The 15,421-nt window shown below is 31.9% G+C and overlaps 1 protein-coding gene across 21 annotated transcripts in view; it reads left to right on the top strand.

Moving 5' to 3' along the window:
* LINGO2 (leucine rich repeat and Ig domain containing 2) overlaps nt 1–15,421 on the top strand; it is a 1,288,153-nt gene that overhangs the window by 70,016 nt on the left and 1,202,716 nt on the right. For 2 of the 21 annotated variants that reach the window (XM_074280810.1, XM_074280808.1), the window contains exon 2: nt 7,160–7,205. The exons of the other annotated variants lie outside the window; for them this stretch is intronic. The gene's annotated coding sequence lies outside the window, so the exon portion shown is untranslated. The remainder of the gene's footprint in view (nt 1–7,159; nt 7,206–15,421) is intronic. 21 annotated transcript variants of the gene reach the window in all.

Genomic DNA, 15,421 nt, shown 5'->3' with positions numbered 1-15,421 from the left:
AGCCCCTTAAAACCAAGGTTATCTTTTCTTTATTTGTCCCAAAACTCCACAGAATGCTTGAGAGTAGGCACTCATTAAATGCTTTACTTCCTCAATGACTATACCAAAATATTGACTAAAATATAGTCAACTTCTCTGGTAATACTTTTTAAAATTTAAAACATATATAAAATAAATTTAATTGATTTTTAAGGATTATATTCACTGGTCTAAAAAGTTATGTTCATTACCATCATTTGCTCTTTATGAAAGATAAGTAATTCAGTATTATCCCATAGAGACATGTATCCCAGAGATATTATTTAAATGTAAATCAACAAAAAATGAATATACAAATTGCATTATGCTATTATATTTTAACATTAGAGGAACCCAATAAAGTGCTTGATAAAGGGAACCTCTTTGTTCAAAGTGTACAAAAAGTAACCAGCACCTTTTTAAGCTTTTAAGCATGACTATACTATTAAATAATATTTTATTGACCTTATTTATACTCCTATTCAGTTTTAATAAGTCTTTTTAGCAGATAGTAATCTGAGTAAAGAATTTTACCTAATATTTTGATTATAGAACTAAAAGAAAAAAGGAAGAAAAATATTTTTTTTTGCTTCTTAATTCTGTCAGTCAGTGTGTGGCATAGTTAAGTTCTATGGGTCCCCAACAAAGAATATTAGGCCACGCCTTCTGGACTAAATTAGAGGGGTTAGATTAGATATTGAACCTAAAGGTGACTTAGTTCCTACATTTTAGAGAGGAGAAAATAAGCTCAGATAGGTTTTGTAACTTGCCTAAGATAACACAAGTAATATCAGTGATACAGTCAAAGGTCCTCTTTTTAATTGCAGAATTCTTTCCTTTATATTTAACTTAAATATGTACATGTACATTGTTATGTGAAAGCTATGAATGTCTGTTAATATTAGAATTAAAGCTGCTTGCTAGAAAATTTTATCACTAGTGCTTTTCAAAAAGTCATATTTTGCTAAAGTAAGAAACAATTGAAGAGATCACTTATTCAGCCTCCTGTTGTTAAGCAGATTAAAAATGCCATCAATATTGACACCAAGTTAGTTGGTTGTCCTTCCAGTTTTTAAATAATTTTGATATTATGGATGAAAATAATTCATATTCAAGTAAAGCAATAACCATTTGAAGAGTAAGTGTAAGAAAAATATTGTACTTTTTTTCTGAAAGGAGGATTTTGATTTCCTGCGGTATCTCAGGTTCTTTGTCAAGAGTGTCATTGAAGTGTTCATGCTTTTATTTCTAGAACATTACCATAAAATTCAAACATTCTGATATATCCCTTGGTTGTAAAGAAGGGATGGATTAATACTGTCTGGAGAAAAATGAATAGAAAATACAATTACCATCCAAAAGGAATGATCAAAGTCTCAAAGCATACCAATATTTAAGGGGAAAACACTATTTCTTAGTCTTTAAAGTAGGTAAAAATAAAAATAAGAGCACTCAGAATTGATTTCATCTTCTTTTAAGTTGATGATAATATACAACAGAAAAAAATTGAATATTATTGCCAGAAAAAAGAAGTCAAATTAAAAATTTTAGTGATTTTTTTTAGTAGTTTGAGTGTTAAAAAAATGTAAGAAATACTTAAGAGAATTCTGAAATTAGCAATTGTATATTCCTCCCCCCAAAGATTTCTATTGTGGATTTTAATTACAGAATAAAAGTTGTAAGGATGAGCTAAGATTTATTTAACCTTGGTTTTGAGAGACATTATTGATTTAGTTAAAAAATGAAAACTAATAACTGGTAGCTCTATGTAACCAATGTATGAATTGTTCCCTTATTATTACCAGGTTACATTCAAGATTATATCTGAAACCATTCTAAGAATGCTTACATTTGTGGATTAGAACAAAAAAATGGGGACAGCTAGGGGGTGCAGTGGATACAACACCAGTCCTGAAGTCAGAAGAAGCTGAGTTCAAAGCTAGCCTCAGACACTTAATACTTCCTACCTGTGTGAACTTGGGCAAGTGACAACACCAATTGCCTCAGCAAAACAAAAACAAAAAACATTCTTTCAAAGGCTGCTTAGGCTGCATACTAGAAAAAAAGTCAAGGCAGCAAGTGGTCCAATACATAGATTTGTGGTGCAGGAGTCAAGAAGACCTGAATTCAAATTTGATCTTAGACACTTACTAGTTATCTCTGTGACCTTGGGAAAGTCATTTAACTTTTTTTTTGTCTTAGTTTCTTCAGCTGTGAAATAGGGATAATGATAGTACTACCTCTTAGGTTGTTGTTATAAGCAAACAAGATAAATAAAAAATAAAAAGTTCTTTAGTGGAATGCTTGGTACATACACACATGTATTTACAACTCCCCCCCACAGAGGGATATATATGTATATATTATAATAATATAATTAACTCTCTCTCTCCTCTCTCTCTCTCTCTCTCTCTCTCTCTCTCTCTCTCTCTCTCTCTCTCTATATATATATATATATATATATATATATATATATATACACACACACACACACACACACACACACATATATATGTTTGAACAGATGACTGTATCTGTCTATCTACTATATAAATGTTTATTCATTACCCTTTTTATTTGAAGCTCTGTATCATAAATCATATATTGCTTCTTTCTTAATGTGATTAATGAATTCTTTGGAATTATCTTAGCCTCTGTAATTTCTTCAATTCATGCAGTCACAAAATTTAGAAGCTGTAAAGGTGCTCAGAGTCAATCTATTTCAGGAGTTTTTTAGCTGGGGATAGATTTTAAAAAATCTCTTAGAAGAGGAAAAATATATTTTAATTTTCATTAATATGTGAGTTCCTTTGTAATTTGGGTATTTTATTTAAAACATTATTTCAAGTAAATATCCATACACTTTATAGATTTCCAAAGAGGTCCATGACATAAAAAGGTTAAGAATCTTTTATCTCATATAGCTCATACATATAAAAATGACCACTATAACATATTCAACAAATTGTCATCCTGACTCTGCTTAGAGAACCTCAAGGAAGGAGAATCCATCATTTTTTGATTGAGGATTCTATGCCTGTTTTACTCTCTATTCTTTGGAACTGTTTTGAATCAATTGATGGATTTGGAGATTGTAGTGTCCTATCAATGGCAGTAACTTTAAGAGCTGTATAAGTAATAGATGGGGTTACAGAGAGGGAGACTGTTAAGTACTGAATATGAGATCCAGAGTTTCAGCATGATTTCCTTACTATGTTTTTTTTTTCAGTTGGTGTGGAGAGAAAAAAAATATGGAAAGATGTACAAATTTGTTTCATTTAGTTTTTTAATTTTAGTCATTCTTGAATCAGTTCTCATAGGAATTATGCTTAACTCATATATTTCAAACAGTCATCTTTACTATATGTTTCTATATCTATTGTTCTAGTATATGTGATAGATAACAAAAGATCAAAAGATTACAATAATCAGAAAATACAATAAGGATTGTGATAGTTTTCACTTAAATTCAGATCGTTAAAAAGCAATGAGAATAAATCATATTTAGTTATAATATTTTAGAAGTTTGTAATTACAGACAACTAAGTTTTATAGTGGAAAGAATGCCAAACTTAAGAGTCAAAAAGACACAAACTCAAACCTGATCTCACACACTTGTTAACTGTGTGATCCTGGGCAAATCATTTAACACTATTTGCCTTAGTTTCCTCATCTGTAAAATGAGATAGAGAAGGAAATGGCAAATTATTCCAGTATTTTTCCAGGAACGTTTCCAAAATGAAGTCATGAAGAATAGGACATTACTGCAAAAAAAAATCTACAATTAAGTTTGTTCCTCCCCAAGTTGAAGTTGAATCCTTTCCTCCATCTCTCCATAACCCTCAGTAATATATGTACATATATTTCTTTATTACTTTCCCAATGGTGGTGGTAGAAAGGGAAATTAAAAATTATTAAAAACCAGTGTTATTAGACTTTCCTTCTTTGCAGGTCTATATTAAACAAATTAATATAAGATATAGTATGTGTCAGGCACTGTACCAAGTACTTTACAATTATTTCATTTGATCCTCAACAACAACACCAGGAGCTAAGTGCTGTTTATTATCTTAATTTTATAGATGAGAAAACTGAGGCAAAGAGAGGTCATGACTTATTTAAAGTCAAACATTTAATAACTGAGGCTGAATCTTAACTCAGGTTCTACTGATTCCAGGCCTGGCACTCCATTAACTATGCTATGTACATACATCTCTCGATTAGGAGTGTTTATGCTGTATAACTGTTAGCCTCATTTGATAAGTTAGTTCTCTCTATTATTTGTTGTTAGAAATGACTATCTGTGGAAGTAAGGCAAATTAGGTATATTTTAAAACAAAAGGCATCTTTTGGGAATACTCATAGAATGAAAACAATTTATGGTTTAGATTGCAGCATGTGTGAAATAAAATACATACCCTATCACTTCACAGGATATATGAATATGGTCTCCAGAGTTAGGACCAGAGACTCCTAGAAACTTATGACAACTCTCAAGGAGTGGGTAAATAACCAATTAAAAGGGGGAAGTTGTTAACACAACTCCACCTAACTTTTATCTCAAACACTCTTTTCAGATCTTTCCCACAATTCTGTAAGGTCTCATCCTCTCCACTTCTGACCTGAATATGGCCCCTCAGAGAAATTATAAACTAATCACTACTTGAGAATGCATAGCACCAGCAGTTATTCAGATGCTTTTGGTAAATCTCTCCCTTCAAATTCCAACAAATACCTCTCTTGATCCAAAGATCATTTCATGGTTGTGGCAGATGCTTCTTGAAAGGTGAGCTTTGGGGCCAATGATTCATAAAAGTTCTACCTTCCCAATTTTCATTTTTTTCTGAGAAGGAGTGAATCACACAGAATAAACAGCCATGGATATGTTATGATATTTTTGATTGATTTAATTAGATGATTGTTTTATCCCCAAATCCATACATCTTCTAAACTCTCCTATTACTATATAGAACACATATCTTCAGTCACTTTTGATTTGCACCACAGCTATATCTCCTATTCCTCATTCTCCTTTACCCCACATAGCTAATCTGTTGTCAAATCGTTTTTTTTTTTTTGTTTTTGTTTTTTTTTTTCTCTGAGGCTGGGGTTAAGTGACTTGCCCAGGATCACACAGCTAGGAAGTGTTAAGTGTCTGAGACCAGATTTGAACTCGGGGCTGGTGCTCTATCCACTGTGCCACCTAGCTGCCCCCAAATTCTATTATTTTTATACTTACCAAATATTTCTCCCTTTCTCTCTAATAGTTTAGAGCCCTCATTCAGGCTCTCATCTTCTCAAATGTGGAATGTTTATTTTAACAGTTTCATAAATGGTTTTCTTGCCTCATTTCTCTCCACTCATCAATCAGTCTCTTGGAGAAACTATATAAATAGTGCAGACATATTGATGTTCTTTCTTTTAAAAAAAGTAGTGAACTTATTTTCCTAAGATATGAAAATATTCATGTCACATTTTTAATCAATAAAACCTAGAAAAGTAATATTCACTTTAGGATTTAGTATTACTCCATTTGTTTTCCTGTTTTAAGGTCTAAATACTATATGCTATGTATGTACATAATTACTAGTATAATTTTACACTATTTTTTATTTATACATATATAATATATGTAATCAATATTTTGGGAAAATATTGTTTTAGAATGAGGTAATGTTGCCCTTAGCAAATATGTCTCTGCTTTTTATACCTGAACTATTTCTGGTATCATTGACTCTCATCCTTGTGATAATTATTTTGTATCAACATCTCTGAAAGAAGTCATAATTTAGTAAACTATTTTCCTTTTTGAAAAATATCTTCTCATTTTATCTTTTAATATAATTTTACAATGTTGTTAATCTTTTCTATGATATATATATATATATATATATATATCATAGAAAAGATTAACAACATTGTAAAATTATATTATATATATATATATATAATTTTGAACAGTTAATTTTGAGCAAGGCAGAACAAGTAAAATTATTTTTAAATCTGATAAAGTATTGTGAATTGCATATTGTGTAACTTCAGTATATATCAAATTTACCTTTCATTTTTTCTTAAAGAAATGGTCGTGATGTTCAGGTACACATAATCTATGCACCTTTGATTCTTTTTCACTTCTTGATCCTGAAATATTTTTTTCCTCACAATTATTTGGATGTTCCTTCTCCCCAGTTTTGACTTTTTCATTGAAGATGAATCCTATCAAATTACATATTTATTAACATTTGAGAGTATAATCAAATTCTTTATAATATTTCACTGCATTACTGATGAGGTAATAGGGAACCTCAAAATGATGAGGTAACTTGAACCAAATCATGAGGTAAATACCTAATAATGAAGTATATACCTCAATAGGATTAAGTGAGGTCTAATGGCAGGATTCAGGGTACAGGAAGTCACATGGAGCTCCCCTGCAACCCCCTTAGGATTCGGCGCAAGGATACAAAGTTAAATCAGGTCTAGTGGCGGCGAGAGTCCCCTGTAAATGAATTTACAGGCCAAAAACCTAGATGGGTAAAAGATGTTTATTGCCAGGTTTGGAAGCAAGGTTAAGGTCTCGTTAGTACAAGGCATTAGATAGAGGAAGATATACCCTGAAAGCGGCGGGGACAGAGAATCTCTGATGCAAGCATCTTAGCTGGCATCTTTCAAATCTCTGAACCAAAGATGATTCTAGCTTTGCTCTTTTTATCTGTTTGAAGAAGTAATGGGCAGAGCTCAGGTTAATTCCTTGAAGGCCAGATTTTTGGTGGGCTTTATCCAAGCCAGCTCAGATCCAGTGGGGGGGGGGGGCTGGGTACAGCCCAAACTAGTTCTGACCAGATCTTGTATCAAAGGGGGCTGAAAACCCAAACCAATTGGGGGATGGGTACAGCCCAAACTGGATCAGATACAGATCTTTTCCCTTAGGAATCTTGTCCCAAAGGTAGATCAGACAAGGAATCTTAAAGTGGCTACGCACGCTACATTACCACTTCTACCAGTTGCTAAAACTTAAGATTAGAATTTCATGTTAATTGCATGAAAAGGAATAGATTTTCTGTCTAATTATATTCATTATTAGCATTGCTAGGTTATATGGCCACATGTCCTATAAAATTATATTTCTTATAATCCTTAGGTGGTCACAGAAATCAACTCTGTCAACTTCTCTTCAAGGAGAACTTGTGAGTTATACTACATTAATTTTATGGCTTCTGAATTTGTTAAGAGTGACAATATATTTCAGTGTTATTCAGTTTCTTTAGGATCCTCGTTTTTGTTTTTTGGACAAAGATTACTCATAATCATACAAATTGTTAAAGAATTATTTGTAGGTAGTCTAAAATTGTGTCAGGCTTAACACCTTCTTTCTCATTTTCTAATCTCCTACTACTGATATTTATTTAATGGGTTGGCATTAACAAAATTTAATCATCCAGGGGCCAACATACTAGGGATAAGATCACAAAAGAAATGGCAGCAGTAGAACTCAAGCTGACACAACCGAACTCAAAATCAAATATTCTTTCTCTTTTTCTACACTTCCTTTTAAAGAGTTATTTTCCAGTTAGGGAGCAAAGACTTTGCACACAAACACCATTCATTGTTTTTCAGTTATGTCTGACTCTATGTGACCTGTGGACCATAGCAAGTCAGCACTGTTCAGTGGGTTTCTTTGGCAAAAGTACTGCAGTGATTTGCCATTTACTTCAGTAGATTAAGGAAAACAAAGGTTAAGAGTCTCGCACAGGTTCACACAGCTAGTAAGTGTTTGAAATCTAATTTGAACTAAAGACTTCCTGCCTGCAGGCCTAGGTTTCTATTTACTAAACTACTGACTATCTCACAATATACATAATATATGCAAAGTGATATATACAAATCCTGTAATACAAGATTAGAATTTTAGGTATATAGGTAACAGATTTTATTTATCAAGGAAAAAAAAGTTGAAGCAGTCCACGAAAGCTTTAAATATGAAGCAATTGAATGCAGAGGATTAGGAACTACAGTATTCTGCTTTCTAGAATGATAGATAACATTATGGATACATTATAGAATAAAATATATATGTGGTACTCTGAAATTATACATGTGGAAATAAATTGATTTAGTTAAGGATTTTATTTCATAGGACTTTATGAAATACCTTTTATTGTCCAGATAAAAGTCTTTCCAGCAAAAGATGAGTGGAAAGAGCTTATATGTAAATCCAGTCTACAGGAATAATAGCTAAATAAATATGTAGGTTTAGTCCACTATTGTACCATGGCAAGAGGAATGTGAAAATGTGATGTATTTTAGAAAAATGGTCCTGCCTGTTAAAAATTGATTTTCTTCAGATCATAGAGCAAGAATAAATAATATCAATAGCTTGAGTACTCCTTAAAATAATTCTGCTCTAGGTTCTCACTTATGATTTTTAATTATTTGTCTTATTTTTATTTATTAATATCACCTCTCTTAACTATACACATAATGATTCCCTATATCTATCCCATTTTTGGTAGAGAAAAAAAAATCTCAGGCACGTGTCCATAGCTAAACATATGTAATCATACTTGGATTATCATATTTTCCTACTTTATTTTTATTTTCTTTTGCCCATCACTATATTGCTATCTGATCCATCTAAATACAGAATGTGTATTTAGCAGCATAAAGGAATTTTAATTTTTCATAACTGGAAGGAAATTCTACTTTCTATCTATCTACTATCTATCTATCTATCTATCTATCTATCTATCTATCTATCTATCTATCTATATACAGAGAGAGAAAGAGAAAGAGAAAGATTTTGTGATTGTGTGTGTGTGTGTGTGTGTGTGTGTGTGTGTGTGTGTGTATAATAAAATTCATTTCATGGCCTAATACAAAGGTGCTTTTAAATTTTCTACCATTGTCACCTGCTTTAAGCAAAACCAATACAGAATGAACAGTATTCCTTCAAAAAAAAAAAAAACCCAAAGAAAAAGTGGATGCAGGAGGAAGCAAAGTGTTATTTATTTTCTTTTATGCCCAGGTCCTATTTTATACTGATTCTGCAAGTCTTAATTTCTTTATGTCCATAATAATTTATTTTGAGGCCACATGCCTCTTTTATGACTAATGATAAGATTCTGTATTCCAATTTAAATCAACTAACCTTTCCATCAGTTGCCTGACACATCATTTTCTTCCATTCTCAAGATGTGTCTTATTTATACTGTTCTCAAAATTATCCATTGCAGGTGTGTTTTCTCCTATTTAAGAGAAAACCCTACAATTCAAAACTGAATGGCTATATTCTGGGTGGCTGTAACAGTGAAACAAATTGCAATATATATAGGAATTCTTTGGCTAATGACTCAGAAAGGGACAGGTATTTTAGTTTCCAGTGCTTCCAATGTCTTTAGAATTTCTCAGGTACTGTAAATAATTAGATATTTCTTTGATGTTAGATAATTTTGCTTATAAAAGACCCTTTCCAATGGTTTCAAGAATTTATTTTCCCATCTTTATATTCAATCACAGACAAGCAGTTAATTACCATGTATTAAAAATGTACAATATATGAGACTGTGCTTAGCACTTATTCTCATTTCCTTTTTAGTTTGTTTTCAGCAAAATAGAGAAGAACATAACGAGAAAAAGGGTGAAGGGAACAGATACCAGATTTGAATTCCCTATTCAGATTGAATTTGCAGCAAAATAGAAGGAAATAATTTATGTCATGCTGAATTTTGTAATAAAGTTATATGGTTGGATAGCCCTACCTCAAAATCATGATTACTAAAAGAAAAGTGAAACCACTCTTGGCTAACTCCTCTCCTATTGTGTCTTATTGAAGCCAGAGAATTAATATTATTTTAAATGTAAAGTATTAACTTCATAGTCAAAATGCAGATAGGTTCCTAAAAGCTTGAATTGTTTTATGGGAATAGAAGGAATCACATAAGTCCTTTATAGTTCCAATGAGGCTTTGATCATCTTCATTTATGCATGAGGAAATTCATGGAAAAGACCTTTTTAAGGACTATATATCAAGGTGACTTTGTGGCCTTGACTAAAATTCAGAAGTAAATTGCTTAATGAAATATTTCTATGTTTGATAAAATTTATAATATGGAACAGAAGTTATGTCAAGTTCATATTACAAAGATAGCACATTTATACTTGCAGAGGTATCTCATGACATAATAAAGAACATTACTAACAGAATATTGTGTGTTTTTTAAATGGGCCTTTGTTTCAGAGAGAAGTCTGGGATCATTAAAAAGTTTTTGCTCTTTCTCAAAGACTGTCCAACTTACTCTCATTTTCATTTTCCAAAAGCATTGACTGGCTTCCCTTGATCTGTTTAAATTTTACATACTTGGATCCTCTGCACATGTTCTCCATCCTATTGATTATCATTCTATTTAATCCAAAGAATTAGAATTTTGCATCATAAAATGGGAACAGTACATGGTGGTTATCAGTAGGGTACAACATATTATTAATGAAGAACATGCAAAATCACCATAGAGAGACATGTGATTGAAAGTGAAAGTTAGTTAATCACAATTGCTTTTAATTGAATTGTATTTTTCAATTATCCAGCATTTATTTTTTTCTATCTTCCCACTTCCTCTACCCAAGAAAAGGGAGGAAAAGAAGAAAGAAAAACAAATCCCCTGTAACAACTATCCATAGTAAGGAAAATTAATCCTTATATTGTCCATTGTATAAAATGTGTGTCTCATTCACTTACCCCATCATCTATCAGGAGGAGAATAGTCTTCCTATTTAGAGTTCTGTAATCATGGTAAATCTGTTTAATGATCAGTTCTAAAAGCTTTCAAAATTGTTCATTTTATTCCCAACATAATTGTTATAGAATTAATTGTTCTTGCCCTATTCAATACAATAGTTTACACAAATTCTCTCAGGTTTCTCTGAAACCATCCCCTTCAACATTCAAATTAACACAATAACATTTCAATAAATAAATTGTTCAATCATTCAGCAAATGATGGGTATCTCCCTTTAATTTTCAGTTCTTTGCCAGCACACAAAAAGAGATACTACAAATATTTTGGTTCAAATGAATGTTTTTTCTTTGTCTTTGTTTGTTTGGTTTGGTTTGGTTTTTGGAGTACAGATCTACTAGTACTGTAGCTAGGACAAAGGGTATATACAGTTTAATAACTTATTGAAAATAGTTCCAAATTAGTTTCTAAAACTGATCTATCAATTTCCAGGTCTACCAACATTGTACCTGTTTTTCTACACATTCTTCGACATTTGTCATTTTCTTTTTATAGTCAACCTCATCAAACTGCTGGTGTTGAGGTAGATCTTTTTAAAGCCCTTTAAAATTCTTTAATTTGCATTTCTCTAATTATTAGTGATTAGGAAGATTATTGTTATATTTTTAGTATGTTTTGAATTTCTTCCTAAAATTCTGATTCATCTCCTTTGACTTTTTACCAATTAGGGCCTATCCCTTCCAATTATAAGCTTAAATCAATTATTTTAATATGGTGCTTATAATATTAGTGCTAGTGATACCCATTGTAATACAAGCAAATGTCCTATTCCTAATAACTCAAAAAGATACAAACATATTTAGTTTGTTGGAAATAAGAACTTTATCTGAGAAATATGCTACAACATTTCCATAACATTCCCCCACAGCCATTTAAGCATTTCCCTTCTAATTTTAGCAGCATTAGATTTATTTGTATAAAAATTTTAAAAAACAGTTTAGCTATTTCCCAATTGAAGGATGTCACCTATATTTTCAGTTCTTTGCCACCACAAACAATGATGCCATAAATGTTTTAGAACATAAAGGTTATTTTCCTTTTCTCTTAATTACTCCTAATTACATAACAAATGTAATAGTTGTATTAAAAATCAAAGAATATGCACAACAGTGGTCCCATCCCTCTGCAATGAAACTTATCTGGGCAAGTGCTTCTTCTTCCTACCCACAGTCACACAGGACTTCTCTGGTCAATATTCTGCATGTCTAGCAACTAAGGAGAAAGCTTCAATCTTTCCCTGCTTAGCTGTTGCCCCCCAATCATTTCAGTAAGGTGAAAATTTCTGCTGCTTCCTGTCCCAGGACTTATTTGTTAATTCAGCAGAGTTTGTCAGAAGGTCTTTGCATGTCAATCAAGCAGGCTTCCACCCCGGTTTTCCTAAGATCCCAAACTGTCCTAGTAGGACAACTGCTTTATCCTACCTTTTAATTATTTTTGCTGCTCAAAATTTTCTTTGAGATGATTTTTTGAAAAAAAAAAATGTTTGTGGGAAAGTTTCAGAGAGCTTATTGCTTTCCATCCTATTCTGCCATCTTTCCCAAATCTTCTCTCAGCTCCCTGAGTAGCCACAGGGAAAAACAAACAAACAAACAAAAACCCAAAAAACAAAACAAAACAAAACAAAAAGAAATCAAAACAAAACACAGGGATTGGAAAAGTTTGAAGGGGTTACAATCTTCACCCTAGTAGAAATTAATGAAGTTACTGAACTGTTCAAAGTATCAAAATTAAAAAAAAATAGGTATAAAAGTAATAACATATTGATATAAAGGAATTCAGTATAATAAGTTGGGTACACTGTGAAGTCCTAAAAATTCTCATATATTCAAACATAATAGTAAACTTTCTCCTCCCCGCCTCAAGTATAAGAAGCCTAAAATCTAACAAATCTTACATTTTGCAACATTTAAGAAAACAGGATAGAGTATAATACTGAATGTGTAATATATTAAATAAGATAAAAGTCAACTAAGGATTTCTTTTTAAAGATATGGAGATGACTTAGAAGTTTATTCAGTGTGCGGCTCAGGGAAAGAAGTGAGTGACCACCATAAATAAAACAGCTACATATATCTCTAGGAGCAAAATGAAGGTTTATTATACATTCTCCTGAGAAGGGGGCATCAATTCAATCAAACAAACAATTGAAGAGAGAGATACCATATAAAGACAGAACAGCACATTTAATAGTTCCTAAAAAATTCCTCCTCACTAACCCTCATCCTCACTGGCTGAAGGAATGAGTCTTACATTCTAAACTTGGGAACTACCCCAGGAAATTGAGCTTTGGCCAATAAGACTATAGCTGCCCATATTTAGTTTAGGTTGAGATAGCAAGTGAATGATGTCCTGGAAAAATAGCAGGAAGGGGAGGTCGGTTTGTCCTAATAGTTATTGGTTCAGGCCTACACCAACTTTGGTGTTGGTGAAGCCTTACACAATTTCCTTGACTGTCAGAGAGATCTCGCTCCATCCCATTCATTCAGTTTGCAGAAATGGAATTTTTGTCAAAAATGCAGGCATTTTTACATAAAATCCAAATGAAGGTGTCAAACTGATCTGAGGCCTAAACTGCTACTTTTCTCTATGACAAAATTAAAATGCATAGTACACAATGTCCCACCAATAGATTGAAAGATTTTTTTTTGACTGTTCAATCTTGAAGTATAGTTTACTTAAAGAAGGTGTGTGGAACTTATATTGACTCCCCAAAGGAACTCTATTCTTTCTTAATAAAGCTGCATTTCAATAATTCAAATGATCAATTAATAAAGTTTTTGTTTAAAATCTATATACTATAATTAATAGAATGCAATCTTCTAAGTTTTATCCTGGGCCATACTACAAGAATTGAATTTGCTTCCAGTGGCTGCTATTCTCCATGTACCTCACCTCATTTTCCTCACTGAGTAAGCATCTAGTCATCCAGTGACATGGTAGCCAAAAATTAAAAAGAAAAGGAAATCATACTTTCTTCAGCTACAAAAAGTATAGCACAATAGAGATGAGCAGTGAGTTACAAAGACAAATAGCATGTGAGATGGAGTGGGTAAAGGAAGGCAGACAACATAGGGGAAGAGGATGGAAAGAGGCACAGATACTTTTAAAATTTGGAATGCTAAATAGCTTGGATATAATGAAGAGAGAAGATTGCTGGGAGTGGTAATGTGGAGGGGGAAAAAGTAGGGACCAGAACGTGACATAAATTTTCTGTATATATATATATATATATATATATATATATATATGCATACACACACTCAAAACCAAACCAAACCAAAACCAACATGTACTCATATTTCAAATTGTATTTAGTTTTGCTCTTTAGAATTAAAAGATATGTTTATTTCTTATAATTTGGGGCACATTAAATGATCTTTACGCACCTGTTTCTTAACCTTTAAGAGGTAAGAGTTAGAATAAAAAATGTTGAAGGTATTTTCCAGCTCCAAAAAATTTTGATTCCTATAAAGAACTTTGAAATAAAATAAATCAGAACTCTCAATTTTTTATTCAGGTTAGCTATACATTAATATGAAGAAAGAAAGAAAAAGAAAAAGAGAGAGAGAGAGAGAGAGAGAGAGAGAGAGAGAGAGAGAGAAAGGGAGAGGAAGAAAGAGAGAGGGAGAGGGGGAGAAAAAGAGAGTGCATATTTATTATACATGTAACTAGTGCTTCCTCCATATTGGCTTTTAAAGACCAAGTCTTCAAAATTAAATTTGAATTAGGATCAAAAAGAATTTTTATTCTAGAACATTGTACTGGTTGTTAATTTCCCAAGACTGACTCTGATAAGCATTTGTTAAATTTAATAGAGTGAAAATTCCTCCAGGAAAGAAAACATTTTTTAATCCTTAGTACAATACTTTGCACATTTTATTTAGTAAATATTTTAGAATGAATGAATGATCTACCTTACTTATTTAATGTACAACTAAATTCTTTGGTCTGCTTATGATATGTTGTGTGGAAAAAGTAAAAACCCAAAATATTAGAAATTTAAAACTCCCTCTAGCAATGTAAATCAGCACCTTCTATGCAACTTCATTTTAGGGAATTACTAAGAGCAGTGAGCAGTTAAATAAATTGTCCAGGATCACACAGCTATTACATTATTAGATTCAAGTCTTAGTACAAAGTCTTTTAAAAGAACATAACTGCTTCTGCAGTCTCAAAAATGGTAGCTAGAAATGTTTGCAATGTTTCTTTTACATCAGGACTTTGTTATAAAAAATTTATATAGACTTTTGATGTATTTCACTGAAAAAGATGGTATTATTATATTACTGTCTGAATAAAAACAGAAGTATCCTACAATAAATGTGTACTTCTATTATTCATGAAAAAATGAGACCTTGAAAAGAAAAGAAAAATTGACCAGAAGGAGTTCATTAAAGGACATAAAGAATTTAGGGGTCACTTTCTCAATTTTGGTCACTCATCTATTATGCATATATGACTGGATAATGAAATTTATTTCTCTATTATTTATTGAGGCTTTTTATTTTCTAAACATATGCAAGGATAATTTGTCACCATTGACCTTTGAAAAACCTCATGTTCCAATTTCTCACCCCTTTCCTTCCTCCCTCTCTTAGAAAGCAAGTAAA

Source organism: Sminthopsis crassicaudata, chromosome 1 (assembly GCF_048593235.1).
Source record: "Sminthopsis crassicaudata isolate SCR6 chromosome 1, ASM4859323v1, whole genome shotgun sequence".
Taxonomy (NCBI): Eukaryota; Metazoa; Chordata; class Mammalia; order Dasyuromorphia; family Dasyuridae; genus Sminthopsis; species Sminthopsis crassicaudata.
This window is presented reverse-complemented; position numbering and strand designations above follow the sequence as displayed.